A 14,924-nucleotide genomic window follows, 5' to 3' on the forward strand; every position below is an offset into this window, starting at 1 on the left:
AACTTTGAACTCATTAGAGGTCTACTCTCCTTGTCTATCATATCTGAGTGCTTTCAAAGGATTTCCACTCTACTTTTATTCTCCTGCTTTGAATTCATTGAACCTTGAGAATGTAGATGATTTATTTTTGAGAAAATACACCCATGTTTTCCTGCTATAATCATCAATGGATGTCAGAAAAGATAGACCACCACCAATGGACTGGGTCTGCATTGGACAACATAAATATGCATGAACAAGCTCTAAACACTCTTTTTCTCTAGAGGAAGATGTGGTAAAACTATCTCTTTCATACTTGGACAAAACACAAATTTCATAATTAGAGTCTTTTCCATTCATAGTAGGGAGACAAATGACAATTGGCTATTTTTAAAGCTGACTTAGAGTCTTGAATGGGACATGGCCATATCTAGAATGCCATAACTGAGACTCATTTATTCTTGACACATTGTGGACTAAAGACTGTGAGAGATTTCGACGTCTAAGAGTCAAAGGAAACATCCTATTCTTGGCTTTTTCAACCATTTCTATCAGTCTTCTATTCAGAAAATTTTCATAGATATAACATGTTTTCCCTTGGAATATTACATCATAACAATGTTCAATTAGTTGTCCTAGACTAATGAGATTATGCTTCATATGTGGAACATAATAAACATCAGGTATGTATTTTTGCTGATTTTGTTTAGTAAGAATAGGGATAGTACCTTTTCCTTCAGTGTTAATGCAAGAATGATCTCCAAGAGTAATTTTTGATGTTATGGAAGCATCAAGGTAAGAAAGCATATTTGTGTTACTTGTCATATGATTGCCACAACCACTGTCCAACAACCAAAGATCCTTGTTGTGAGTGTCTTCAGAAATATGGCATGAAAGAAACATTGTTTTAGTTGATTCTTCTTCATTGTTGGAGAAATGGACATTGATTCTTTGTTGATCTAACTATTTCTTTTTTCATTCACGTTCATAATACCCAAATTTCTTGCAATAATAACATTCGACATTAGATTTGCTCCACGGTCTGCTTCTCTGAGTTTGGTTTTGTGGAGGTCTCCACCGCTCCACTGCATGATGATGTTTTGATCTCCCTCTGCTTCAGTCTCTGCCTCACTTATTTCTGCCTCTATATACTCTACCTTTGCCTTTGCCAAAAGAAAGTTGTGTTTTGAAAACTTGTTCCATGGAATCTTCTACCAAGTAGAGTCTTGTTTCATGTGCTAGAAGTGATCATGTCAATTGTTCTATTGAGAAAGTTGTAAAATATTTGGATTCCAAAATGGTTGTTACAATCATGTTATATTTCCTGGGGAGACTTCGAAAGACTTTTGGAACAATTTTCTGATCTGAAATCGTTTCACCAAGGGTTTGATCTGATTGACTATTCTCACAACTCTAGTCATGCACTGATCCACATTTTTTGTGTCAATCATCTTTAGAGTTTCGAACTGTCATCTCAATGTCTATAATTTAACTGTCTTCACTATATAATTATATTGATACACAACTTTCAAGATTTCCCAAGCTTCATGTGTTCTGGATGAGCCAGTTATCTTGTCGAACATAGAGTCATCGACTCAATTTTGTATCCAACATTTGGCTTTGTGTTCTTTCTTTCTGAGTTCAGTAGCTGCATTCCTTTGATTATTGGACATGGCCGCCCATGCTTCTTGGGTCAGCTCTAAATAGACAATCATCCCAACACTATTGGGCTTGCAAGAATGTCTTCATTCTAAAAGACCAAAACTCGTAATTTTTACCAAGAAAAATGGGGATCTATGGTAACCATGGAAAAAGCCATTGGCTTTTTCCAAATAGAATTTTACCTGCCTTTTACAATCTTTAAACAAAAAAAATCTCCTTGGAGCAAAAAATTTCTTTTATTTTTTTAATAAACCCTTTTTAGACGAAACAGAAAAATTCAAAAAACAACTATACCTTTCAATTTAGGCAAAAACCTCTTTAAAATATATATATTTTTAAAATACATTCACGAAAATCCGTTTCCTTAAGAAATCATGAATTAAAACCTTTCATGAATAAAACCCCTGGATGAATTAAGTCTTTTTATGACTTTGTATTTCTGTGAATTTGAGATTCGAATAGCAACAAATATTTTTTATATTCGAAAAGCCACAAATAATCCCGTCGCTTCGTGAACTAAAAAAATATGTGAACGTTTGAACGAATTCTTGGGCGGACTTTGTTAATTCGCGTGCGCAGCTCCGACGGCGTTTGATGCGCAATATGCGCAGTCTTTCAACGCACTCGTTTGTGCAGTTTTTTCTTGTCTGACCTGCAGATACGACGCATTGAGTCTCTTTTACAGGAGCGTAATTGTTTTTTTTTTCCGGGCTTTTCACGTGAGCTTAAAAAATTGAAATGCTGTTCTCTCAAGTTTAATGTGACATGGTACTCTGATACCGTCGTAAATATTGGAAAGTTGCAAAACGAAAAAATGAGCAAAAATTGCTTTTCTCAATATTAGAAAAAAGTAAATAAAATTACATTAAAACCGTCTAACAATAAATGATTTTATTTTCAACAACAGCATTATATTGTATATTGGACCCAATATGAACCCAATATATCAAAGATGATATAATTTAATTATAAGAATAGATTCCCAACGTGAGGAATGAAAGGCCTATGACATGTTATGGGAAGAGCCGGGATCAATAGTCTTCGTTAGGGAAAAGAAAGGCCTAATGAGCTGTTCTGGACAGAGAGAGAAGATATAGGAAGGTTTGGCTTAGAGGTAATTCTTGATAATATAGTTTTCCAAAATGTGTCGTTTTCCTATAATTTTAAATTTTGCATTCATTTTTTTTTTTCCTTCTAATTTATTTTTCATTAAATTACATATTTTTCACTTTTTTCCCTTCTAATTTTTTTTATTTATATTTTTCACTAATGTAGTTTAGTATCAAATTCAAACTGGGTGACTGACGATTACTCAAATCTTTTTGGATGAAGCATGCAGAGGACTATACTAGATAGCCGACAATCTGACGGTTATAATTTGCGATCAAGTATATTAGGGTATCCAGACATGACTGGGAAACTTCGATGCCGATACCAGCCACATAAGCTTGGCCTCATTTGGAAAGTATATTAGGGTATCCAGACATGACTGGGAAACTTCGATGCCCATACCAGCCAGCTAAGCCTGGCCTCATTTTACTGGATATCATGTTTCCCACAAGCAATGCGATGTAATGCATAGCTAGCAAAAGAATCCTTCCCTGGTTTACACTTAAATATTAAAGCAACAGATATTTAAAAGCTGATATTTTTGTATTTCTAAAACGATTGAAGAAATTCTGGCTATATAAGTTACAACTTGTGAGATAAAAACTCAGATAGTGACAGTGTTCACAATCTGAAGTATTAGCTGACAGTGAATTAAATAAACTGTACAAAAAAGCTTTAGCTATCGAACCATAACCATATTTCTGCATCACTCAGGAGAATGGACTTGGGGATGGAGGACATCCAAAGTTTTCCCTTATTAACGTACTTTTATTCTCAAATTAAGGCCATCATTCGTGCTTATGTCCAGAGCGGCTCCCATAACTGCAAAGGATCCACGTCGTCTAAAACAGGCGCGTCCATATAGGCGTTTTCACTCTCTTGAAGTGACGGGATGTAGAAGTTGGATTCTGAGACTTCATGATATCCAGAGATGATGGTTAAGAGATTGGCATGTTGCTGAGTAATGCTGGCTACCTCTTCTTGTGTGGAAGCCAATTGTGATTGCAGCTCTGACACTTTATTCTGGAGATCATTGATTACTCCTACACAGCCATGGACAGGATCTCGGACTCTTTCGCTTGCTTCGTACACCATGCTTCTTACTGCATCATCTCTCTTCTCGGCCGGAAGACCCTGTAACATCACAACGCATCATCACAACATCAACCCATCACACATCGGAGAGCTTTATGAATACTAAAAGCAGATCAAATCATGCGTACAGGAGTTTAGTAACAACAATCCAAATAGAACTTGATGCCATGAAGATGAAAGTGGATGTACACAGGTGTCTGGTCCTTGAATTTCATTCTTGTTTACATAACAGGTTTCCGGAAAATTCTATTAGAGCACGGTCATTAGTTAGTCTATGCAAAGTAATTGTTGAAAAATTTAATATGGAATATGAAAGTTGAACCGATTTACAATAAGAGCTACGAAAATGTAAAATAGCCCTGAATAAATGAGAATATGAAAGTGGAATGTGAGAAACAATATATAAATATTTTGTTTTGCAAATTTATATTTTAGTTATAAAATTGTAATATATTATGATCCCCTAGTAGAATCGTAATGTAATGTAAATTTTGTAACAGGGTTGGTAGAGTAAGTAGATGAAATAAGTTTAAAAATCATAAAAAAATAAAAATAAAAAATTAAATGGATATTTAAAAGATTATGGCTTATTATGTAATTTTATCTATTTCTTCTATCGAATTTTTATGGAAATAAAAAATAAATTACAAGCAGAAATGATAAAAGTGAATGACATCAAATTAGGAAGACATGGAAATGTAAAATAACAATGACATCAAATTAGGAAGACATGGAAATGTAAAATAACCGTATGTGAGAACAAATGAAAAAATGTAAATTTTATTTTTATTTAAAAAAATATATATTTATTATAGAGTAAAAAAATATTTTCAATATGAAAAATAAATATGGATAAGATAAAGATTTTTTTAATTGTAAAGATAGATAAAATATTTTGTAAATAGTATAGTTTTATATCAATATTATTTAGAGTTTGAGGTTTTGGAATATTATTTAGAGTTTGAGGTTTTGGATAGATAAATGTTTTGTTAAGGTATTTTTAAATGTTAATTTCTCGTTTTATTTGGGTGTTATTCTTAGACATGACCATAATGTAGCCTCACCATTGCCCAACTTACAAAAGTAAAATTATTAGCATTATTTATAAAAAAATAAAATAATCAATAATAAAATATTTATAGTACATATATTTTCTAAAGATATGTGTAAATCTTTCACTACTTACTCATAATTTTTATTTCTTTTTTACTTTTCCCATATAAAGAAAGTGTATAGTGCCTTCAATTTTCAATGTATACCCTGCAGAATATATTCAAATATAATGTCAATGTTCGGTCCCTATAATACTAGTGATTACCCCATTACTATTGTAGTTGTACCCCTTATTAATATTGTTGTGCCCCTATTGCCCCCATATTTTTATTACTGTGCCCCATAGAATCCCTCTATTGTTATTTTTGTGGCTTTATATTATTATTGTTAGGTCGGCTGGGTTATATTGTGACTCCTTAGACTCCTATATATAGAAAGGACGTTTTGTCATTTGTATCATTGAAAAATTGTTCATTTATATAATGTAAAGGAGGTTGCCCCCTCGAAGAGGCTGAATTCTAAGGCGTTGATCTATCTTTTCTATCTTTTTCTTGAGCTGGTTTCATAACATTTGGTATTAGAGCTTTGGATTCTAGGGTTCCGCTGCTCCAAAACAGGTCATCGTGGCATTTTTGCTATAAATTTTTTTCTGCGACGTTTCAGAAGCTAAAAAAAAACCCATTTGAGAAGACATCGCGCTGAATCTCGGGTCCGAATTTCAGAACCTTTTGCACTATATTTGTGGAGATATGATCTGAGGAAGTTGGTCTTTTTGCACACTCCTGAATTACATTCCAAATAGGTGACCTGGGGAAAATCGTCATAACTTTCTTTCTGAGAATCGGATTGAAATTTCATAAGAAGGTACAGAAAGAGGACGGACTGTAGTTTCTTGTATATATTTTTTCAGAGCCAAAGGTTGAAACAATGACTCATGGCACATTGTACAAGTTTGCTCTACTGAACCAGTCTATAAGCAGGTCACTATGGGAGATTTTGCATAACTCTTCCTTGGAGAATCCAATTTGGATCAGACTGGTGGCATTGAAAAGAGGACGCAGAAGGCTACTATAGGTCATAATTTCATAACTAGATGATCCGAAATTACATAGATACATCAGATTCAATATCAGGCTTCTACAAAGTGAAAAAGGGTGTGTAGTTTTTTTTAAATTTTTGCGTAAGCTTGGTTTGAAGGAATTCAAAGGGCATAGTAAAGCATTATTATCGGTAACTGATGCCCCAAGGAAAGAAAATGCAAACACCTAGTAAGGAACCTGAAAGCTCTAGCATGACTCATGAAGAAGAGGAAGAAATTCTACATGATGTATCAAAATTACAAGAACAAGTGCAACAAATGTCACGCTCAAAAAGCTAACAGAAGCTAAGATAAATGGCGTGGAATCTAAGATAAATGGTGTGGAATCTAAGATAAAGGGCATGGAAGCTAAGATGGATGATTCGAAGACAGATTTGAAGACAGACATGACAGATTTGAAGACAGATTTGACAAATTTTCTGCAAGAAATACTTACTAATGGTGAAAAGGTTGTAAAGAAAACTCATGATGTGAACAAAAGAAATGTTAATCATGATTCCATAGACTCTAATGTTGGATCGAAGACCCACCATATTCCAAAAATCGATATGAGGAAGTTTGATGGAAAGGATCCCGCAACATGGATATTACAGATGGAGCAATTTTTTGATCTCAATAATGTGCAAAACACACAAAAGGTACGTATTGAAACTTTATATTTGGAACCAAATCAATTTGTATGGTATCAATGGCTTTGCTCTCGTAAACAAATTATCACTTGGGCAATTTTTACGGAAGAATTGAGAGCACATTATGAGGATACAAAAAGCAACACTTTTTTTAGCCAATTGATAAGTCTCAAACAAAAGGGTTCAATAATGGAGCACATTGAGGAGTTCCAAAAATTGAACATAAGGGTAAAATATTCCAGAGGAGCATAGGATTGATGTGTTCATAGGGACTTTAAAGAAAAATATCCAACATGATGTTCGCCTTTGGGAACCTGATTCATTAGAGAAGGCATTCAGGTTAGCAAGAAAAATGGAAAGAAAAATTATGGCAACCAAGAAGCATACCAGTCACAACTATAAATATGGAAGTGTGATTACCCCTAGCCTTCCACAACCTATAAGGTTGACACCACAACAATTGGAAGAAAAAAGAGCAAAAGGGCTTTGTTACAGTTGTGATAGCAAATACACTAAAGGTCATAAGTGTGCTGAGAAGAAATTATTCTACATAGATTGTGAAGAGGAAGAAGAAAAGGAACAAGAAAGGTCAAAGGAAGAGGATATACTCCAAGAACAAAGCCTAGATAAAGAAGAAATGAATCTGACCATATATTGTAATGCATTGGCTGGAATTACCACTCCTCAAACCATCAAGATAGAAGGACAAATCATGAAGAAAAAGGTAATAGTGTTGATTGATTCAGGAAGTACCCACAATTTTATTCATTGTAAGGCAGCAAAAGAATTGAATTGCTTCCTATATCTAGCACCAGAGTGTCAAGTGATGATTGCAAATGGAGGAACGATAAATTGCTCTGGAAAGTGCCATAATATCAAGCTATCCATGGGAGAATATGTATTGACTAGCCCAATGCTTTCCATTCCAATGGGGGGTGCTGATGTTGTACTAGGAGTCTAATGGCTACAATCCTTGGGTACAATAGCTTTTAATTTTCAAGAACTCTTCATGAAATTTTCTGCGGAAGGAAAGGAAGTTGAATTAAGGGGTATTACAGGGAAACCGAGAAAGATAATCAGCTCTAATGGTATGAAAAAGCTTCTAAAAAAGGAACAAAGAGGTGTAATTGCACAATTATGTTCGCTAGATGTTTCCACATCGGAATCATCTATTTCTCCAGATCTCCAAAAAGTCTTGGACAATCATTCCAAGGTATTTGAGACTCCCAAAGGTCTCCCACCTATTCGTGATCATGATCATGCTATTCATCTAATTCCAGGAAGTGTTCCTCCAAACATCAGGCCGTACAGATATCCTTATGCCCAAAAGAGTGAAATTGAACGTATGGCTGCAGAAATGCTAGAGGCTGGTATAATTCAACTTAGTCAAAGTTCTTTCTCTTCTCCGGTAGTATTGGTGCACAAGAAGGATGGATCATGGCACATGTGTCCGGATTATAGGGAGCTCAACAAGCTCACTATTAAAGATAAGTTTCCCATTCCTGTCATTGATGAGTTATTGGATGATCAATTTACTTCACCAAGTTGGACCTTCGTTCAGGATATCATCAAATCAGAATGAAGACCGAAGACATTCGAAAAACAGCATTTAGAACTCATGAGGGTCATTATGAATTTTTGGTCATGCCTTTTGGCCTTACCAATGCACCTTCTACATTTCAAGTTTTGATGAATTCCATTTTCAAACCCTTCCTTAGAAAATTTGTGTTAGTATTTTTTGATGATATACTAATCTACAGCAAGTCTTGGAAGGATCATGTTGAACATGTTGACAGGGTGCTACAACTATTGGAGGAGAAACAATTATATGCAAAAAGATCCAAATGTTTCTTTGGAGTACAAGAGGTGGAATATCTGGGTCATATTGTATCTCATGAAGGAGTTAAGGTAGACCCTAGCAAAATTAAAGCCATTAAGGAATGGAAAATCCCCACATCCATAAAGCATCTCCGAGGATTTCTCGGGTTGACAGGGTATTATCGCAAGTTTGTTAAGAATTATGGGAGAATAGCAGCACCTCTAACAACATTATTGAAGAAAGATGCATTTTCATGGACTCCAGAAGCAACAAAGGCCTTCGAACATCTTAAAGAGGCAATGTGCCAAGCACCGGTCTTAGCTACACTAGATTTCAAAAAAACCTTTATTGTGGAATGTGATGCTTCAGGAAATGGAATTGGTGTTGTTTTAATGCAAGATGAAAGACCCATTGCTTTTGAAAGTCGTCCAATCAAGGGAAAGTTTTTACACAAAGCTATTTATGAGAAGGAAATGTTGGCAATACTACATGCACTTAAGAAATGGCGACCCTACCTAATGGGAAGACACTTCAAGATAAAAACAGATCATGATAGCCTTAAATAATTTTTAGAACAAAGATTATCTTCTGAAGAGCAACAAAAGTGGGTCACAAAGATGTTGGGTTATGACTTTGAAATCATTTACAAAAAAGGGAAGCAAAATGTGGTGGCAGATGCACTCTCAAGAAAGGATGAGGATGTGGAAGCATTGTTGTGCGCCATTTCTATTATCCAACCAGTTTGGATAAATGAAGCAAGGGAGGAGTGGAAGAATGATGAAGAAGTGTGGGCACTTATTCGAAAGTTACAACAAGATTCCAGTACATCTAATACATTTAGCTGGAAAAATGATTCGTTATGGTACAAAGATCGCTTATACCTCTGTAAGAATTCGCAACTCAAACAAAAGATTCTTATGGAATTGCACACTTCTCCCTTAGGAGGGCATTCAGGATTTTTAAAAACTTACCACAGGGTTAAGAAGGAATTTTTTTGGGATGGCCTTAAATCAGATATTCAAAAGTTTATGGCAGAATGTTTGGTTTTCCAACAAAATAAAGTTGAAACAATTAAGACCCCGGGTCTATTACAACCTTTATCCATTCCAAGCCAATGTTGGGAGGAGGTTTCAATGGATTTTATCACAGGTTTACCCAAGTCTGAGGGAAAGAGTGTCATCATGGTGGTATTTGACAGACTTACCAAGTATGCACACTTTTGTGCATTATCACATCCATTGAAAGCCAGTACAATTTCTACTGCATTTATGGAAACAATTCAGAAGCTACATGGAAACCCAAAGATTATTGTAAGTGACAGAGATCCCATTTTCACTGGAAATTTTTGGACAGAATTATTTTCTTGTCTTGGTACTCAGTTAGCTCATAGCTCATCTTATCATCCTCAATCTAATGGGCAAACTAAGATAGTAAACAAATGTTTGGAAGGATATCTTCGTTGCTTTGTATCTGATAAACAGACACAATGGGTCAAATGGTTGCCTCTGGCTGAATGGTGGTATAACACTTCCTTCCATACAACAACAAAAATGACCCCATTTATGGCACTTTATGGATATCAGCCACCATCCATCACATCATATTTAAGAGAAAATTCTAAGGTTCAAGCAGTGGAACATCACATTAAACATCAACAACAGGTCCTCCAACTCTTAAAAGATAACCTCGTGTTGGCACAAAACAGAATGAAACAACAGGCAGATCAACATTGCAACGAAAGAAGTTTTGATGTAGGCGATTGGGTATTCCTACGGCTACAACCATATAAACAAATGTCCCTCAAGCAAGCTAAGAAGGATAATAAATTATCACCAAAGTATTATGGTCCGTACAAGGTGTTGCAAAAGATTGGTACTATGGCATACAAATTGGAGCTTCCTGCAGCGTCTTGAGTGCACCCAGTTTTCCATGTTTCATGTTTAAAGAAGGTTATAGGCGACAAGCTCCCAGTTCAAACAATATTGCCAGAACTTGACGAGGAAGGAAAAATTATATTGGAACCGGAAGCAGTCACAGAAACAAGAACTCGACAGCTACGAAATCGATCAATTTCGGAGTATCTTATCAAGTGGAAGAACTTATCTGCTGAAGATTCCACATGGGAGGATGAGAATTTTATACAGAAGCATCCAGAACTACTCAAGCGTTGAGGACAACACTTGTTTTGAAGGAGAGGAGTATGATAGGTCCCTATAATACTAGTGATTACCCCATTACTATTGTAGTTGTACACCTTATTAACATTGTTGTGCCCCTATTGCCCCCATATTTTTATTACTGTGCCCCATAGAATCCCTATATTGTTATTTTTGTGGCTTTATATTATTATTGTTAGGTCGGCTGGGTTATATTGTGACTCCTTAGACTCCTATATATAGAAAGGAGGTTTTGTCATTTGTATCATCGAAAAATTGTTCATTTATGTAATGTAAAGGAGGTTGCCCCCTCGAAGAGGCTGAATTCTAAGGCGTTGATCTATCTTTTCTATCTTTTTCTTGAGCTGGTTTCATAACATTTGGTATCAGAACTTTTGATTCTAGGGTTTCGCTACTCCAAACAGGTCATCGTGGCATTTTTGCTATAAATTTTTTTCTGCGACGTTTCAGAAGCTAAAAAAAAACCCATTTGAGCTGGTTTCATAACAGTCAACTTTTGGAAATGTATATAGACAAAGAGAGTAAAAAATATATTTCAATGTTACTTATAAATAAAATATTTCAAAGTTTTTTATCTCTATGTAAAGTAATTGCATTTCAACAAACATATGCATAAAGCGAGAGATCTTTAATCCATTATTATGAGTAGCAGGAAACATTTATTTAAAAATACATTAATAATAAAAGACATTTTAAAGTAGATAATGCTAATAAAATATTTCAGTGCCCAACAAATGTATATATATTGAATCTATAACTCGATTGGTTTGGTACTTACTATGGGATGCTATGGGGTCTATTCCAACTTCTACCACTATAACCTATAAGCAACACACCTAAATCGAGAATTGAAAGTATTGAAGCTTTGAACCATCTCAAACATAACCCTCAGTTTACATGATCATAACCAATAAAACTACCCTCGACCTAATAAAAAAAATTATTGGTTTCAAAATATTTTATTAATGTTTTGGTCATTAAAAAAATGATAAGTAATTAATCTGTAGCATATATATATATTATTAAAAAGTATTTAATATGTAACATATACATGTTACTCTTTCATATTGAAAAAATAGTACAAAGTTCACGTTTACCATTTTAGTTTGTTTAACTTTTTTTTATAAAAATCTGTGTTAAATCCAGATTTATTTAGCAAAAAAATTAAAATTTTGAAATAAAAAATTATTTTAAAATATAAAATTTAAATTCAGTAAATTTAAATTTGAAATATATCCTTTCCAACTCTTTATAAATTTTTTCTTCAAATTATAATTTTTTCCATCGTCATTACATAAAATTTAAAAAATAAATTTTATAAAACATTTTTAAAATAAACTAAAACTGCAAACTCTAAATGTAAATATTTCACATTACTTCTTGCATAGGAGAGTAAATCTTACAACCCGTCAAATTAAATAAAATTAATCAAGATTCAATATCATAATTCCTCACATAAACCTGTAAACCTTACGATCTTTGAAAATAAATAAAAAGAATCAATTTGGCCTAGCGAATGGGTGGTCGAGGAGATCTGACCCAAGGGATTAGAAGCTTGAACACAGAGGCTTTATCACTACCTATGGACGGATCACTCGTTGGTTTTTTGTGAATATTTTTTGTTTGTAAAATTAATATTTATTATTAGTATTAGTATATAAATTGTTTTTTTGAATATTTTTTGTTTGTAAAATTACTATTTATTATTATTATTAGTATATAAATTTAAAGTTACTAATCAAATCAAATATCAAATTAAATAACAGATTAGTGTATAATTTTTTTGTTAAATTGATATATAAATTTTTTTATTTATAAAATAAAAGATCTATTCACCTAAATGAAAATTTACTAAAACATACATACTCTGCCTATAAAAAACAAAAAACACATACACTTGAACATTTACCTATCAAAACTTAAATACCAAAACTGCACTCTGACCATGAAACGAACCTTGAGTAGTTTGATGACGCGGCTGTTACCGAAAACTCTGCGTAGCAGCAGGAACTCGTCGTTACTGTCTGGAGGAAAATATGGCGCGAGCACGCATTCCTTTGAGCACTTTCTTCTCTGGATTTTGCAAGCAGCGCATGGAGGTGTGGACGATATTTGTGCCGCAGAAGCGGTATCGTAGCTCATTTTCAAAGCGAAGGAAATCTGGTGCAGGAGCACAGCACCTGCCTATAATTCTTTTCTCTAAAAAGAAATTATATTACCATTGCTTCTCCAAAGTATTGGTTACCTTTCAATCTAAAGATGGAATTAGCGAAAACAGAAGTTTAGCGGTGGAGTTCAAACATAGGAGGATTCGGCTATTTATAAGCAAATGGTCTGAAAATGATAAATACGCGGAAGACCACCAATATTCCGAAGTCGTCCGGTGCTATCATTGGATTCTGTGTGCTGTCTTTGTGGGGGCACTTAAAGTAAGATTCCAGATCATAAATGTAGGTGCATTGAAATACCTTTCCGTCTTTTTTTTGTTTTTCCCTCTATGGTGATATAAAATTTTTGGAAATTGTAACATTTAGTTATTTAAATTGTAATTGGACCCACTTAAAGTAATTGTGTCACGGAAGATTCCAGGTCATAAATGTAGCTGCATTGAAATACCTTTCCGTCTTTTTTTTCTGTTCTTTCCTCGATGGTGATATAAAACTTTTGGAAATTGTAACATGTAGTTATTTAAATTGTAATTGGAAAGGAACTGAAGAAATTCGGGATGTGTATTTTTTGTATTTGTGGAGCAGTGGTATTGTCTTTTCAGAGAGAAAACTGTTATAAAGTTGGGTTAATTTATCATAGTAATAAAACTATTGAATTGTAAAAAGTTAAAAACAGAAAATTTAAATAATAAAATGATTGAATTGCAAAAAAACTAAAAAAATAAATGATCCCATAATCATTAATTTTAAAATTTCACTTCATTTCATTATATAAATAAAATATCTCATTCAAATTTATTATATTTATAAAATTAGCCCAGAAATCATTGCGAAGTAACTCAGCAAGGTCGTTGCGTGTCACTTCTGTTATTTCCTTCACGTTGTCGAGTCACCGCATTAAGTTGAATATGCGTTCCCACTGCATATTTGAGTGTAGAAAGGTTAAAAAAACGGGGAGAATCACCATAAAATTCTTAAGAGGTAGAACTTTGGAAAGTCAGTGTGGTCCACTTGATTTTGAATACCTGAATGGTTATTCCTTCTCTCCGTTTCCTGCACGGCTACTTCCACTTATGATTGGATACATGCATGACTCCTGATTCTAGCTGTACCCCAGAGGCTTCCTTTTTCATGGAAAGTCAGGGCTCTCACATCCGGCTTTTACTTTCAGACCAATCTATTTTTACTATTACTTATAATTGACTCAAAACAATTTTGAGTATAGGCAAAAACAATCGGTTTCACCACATTCCACTTTAGTGATAACAATAATCCATATCACATGGTCAACAACAGTTCTTTTCTTTTGGTTGCACAATACAAGTTGCGAAGAACATGGAAGCGCAACGAAAATTTCAATTTCTAGGGTTTTGAAAAGTTGCATGTGGAGCACCTCCATGTCATTCACAACAAAGTGAGTTTGACTCCACAAATTTAGGTTGGAGCATAAATATGATTAAAAAAAACGATGGTTTGATCACGAAGAAGAAATTTGTGGAAGAAAATATAGTGAGAGAGGTTTGCTTGTTTCAACCTCGGTTAGGGGAAAAAGGATTAAATCCTTCTTTTCCTTCCTATGAGTTAGTATTCGATGTTTTGTGTTTATTATACCCAAGGCCAAATGATTTCTCGAAATAGTTTGTTGAGTATTCTATAATGCATATTAAAAACTAAAAATTTTGAAATAATATAATTTTTTCTTCTTCATTACAAGTTTTGCCTTCTTATGTAATAAGGTCTTTTTTATTTTTAGTTCTTCTTGCATTTTTTTGTAATAACGGCTTTTTCATATTTAGTTGGTGTGTGTATGTTGTGCTTGGTAGTTTATGAGTCCCAAATCTACTTTCTTTACAGTTGGTTTCTTCCTACAACAGAGTATACATACAATAAGTAGTGTTAATGACTAAACATGGACTAACAAAACATTGAAGTGGAAACAATGTATTAACAAAACTAAACTAAAGCAACATGAAACGAGTTTGTGAAGCAAAACAAATCAACAAAAAAGTAGGAAAATGATCCCCTTTATTGATTGTTGGTAGTGGAAGAGTTACAAATGAATATCAAAGACACTTAAATAGAGTTGATTGAACAACAATGCTCAACAATTCTCAACAATGATTTCTCTTCACA

General features: G+C 33.9%; 1 pseudogene; it reads right to left on the reverse strand.

Annotated features, from left to right (window-relative positions):
• Positions 1-3,549: 3,549 nt before the first annotated feature.
• LOC149154273 (LOB domain-containing protein 1 pseudogene) lies at positions 3,550-12,765 on the reverse strand (annotated as a pseudogene).
• Between the last annotated feature and the right edge of the window lie 2,159 nt (positions 12,766-14,924).

Source organism: Pinus tabuliformis, chromosome 9, assembly GCF_031772625.1.
Source record: "Pinus tabuliformis cultivar Carrire ecotype Pingquan chromosome 9, CPIR1, whole genome shotgun sequence".
Classification (NCBI taxonomy): domain Eukaryota; kingdom Viridiplantae; phylum Streptophyta; class Pinopsida; order Pinales; family Pinaceae; genus Pinus; species Pinus tabuliformis.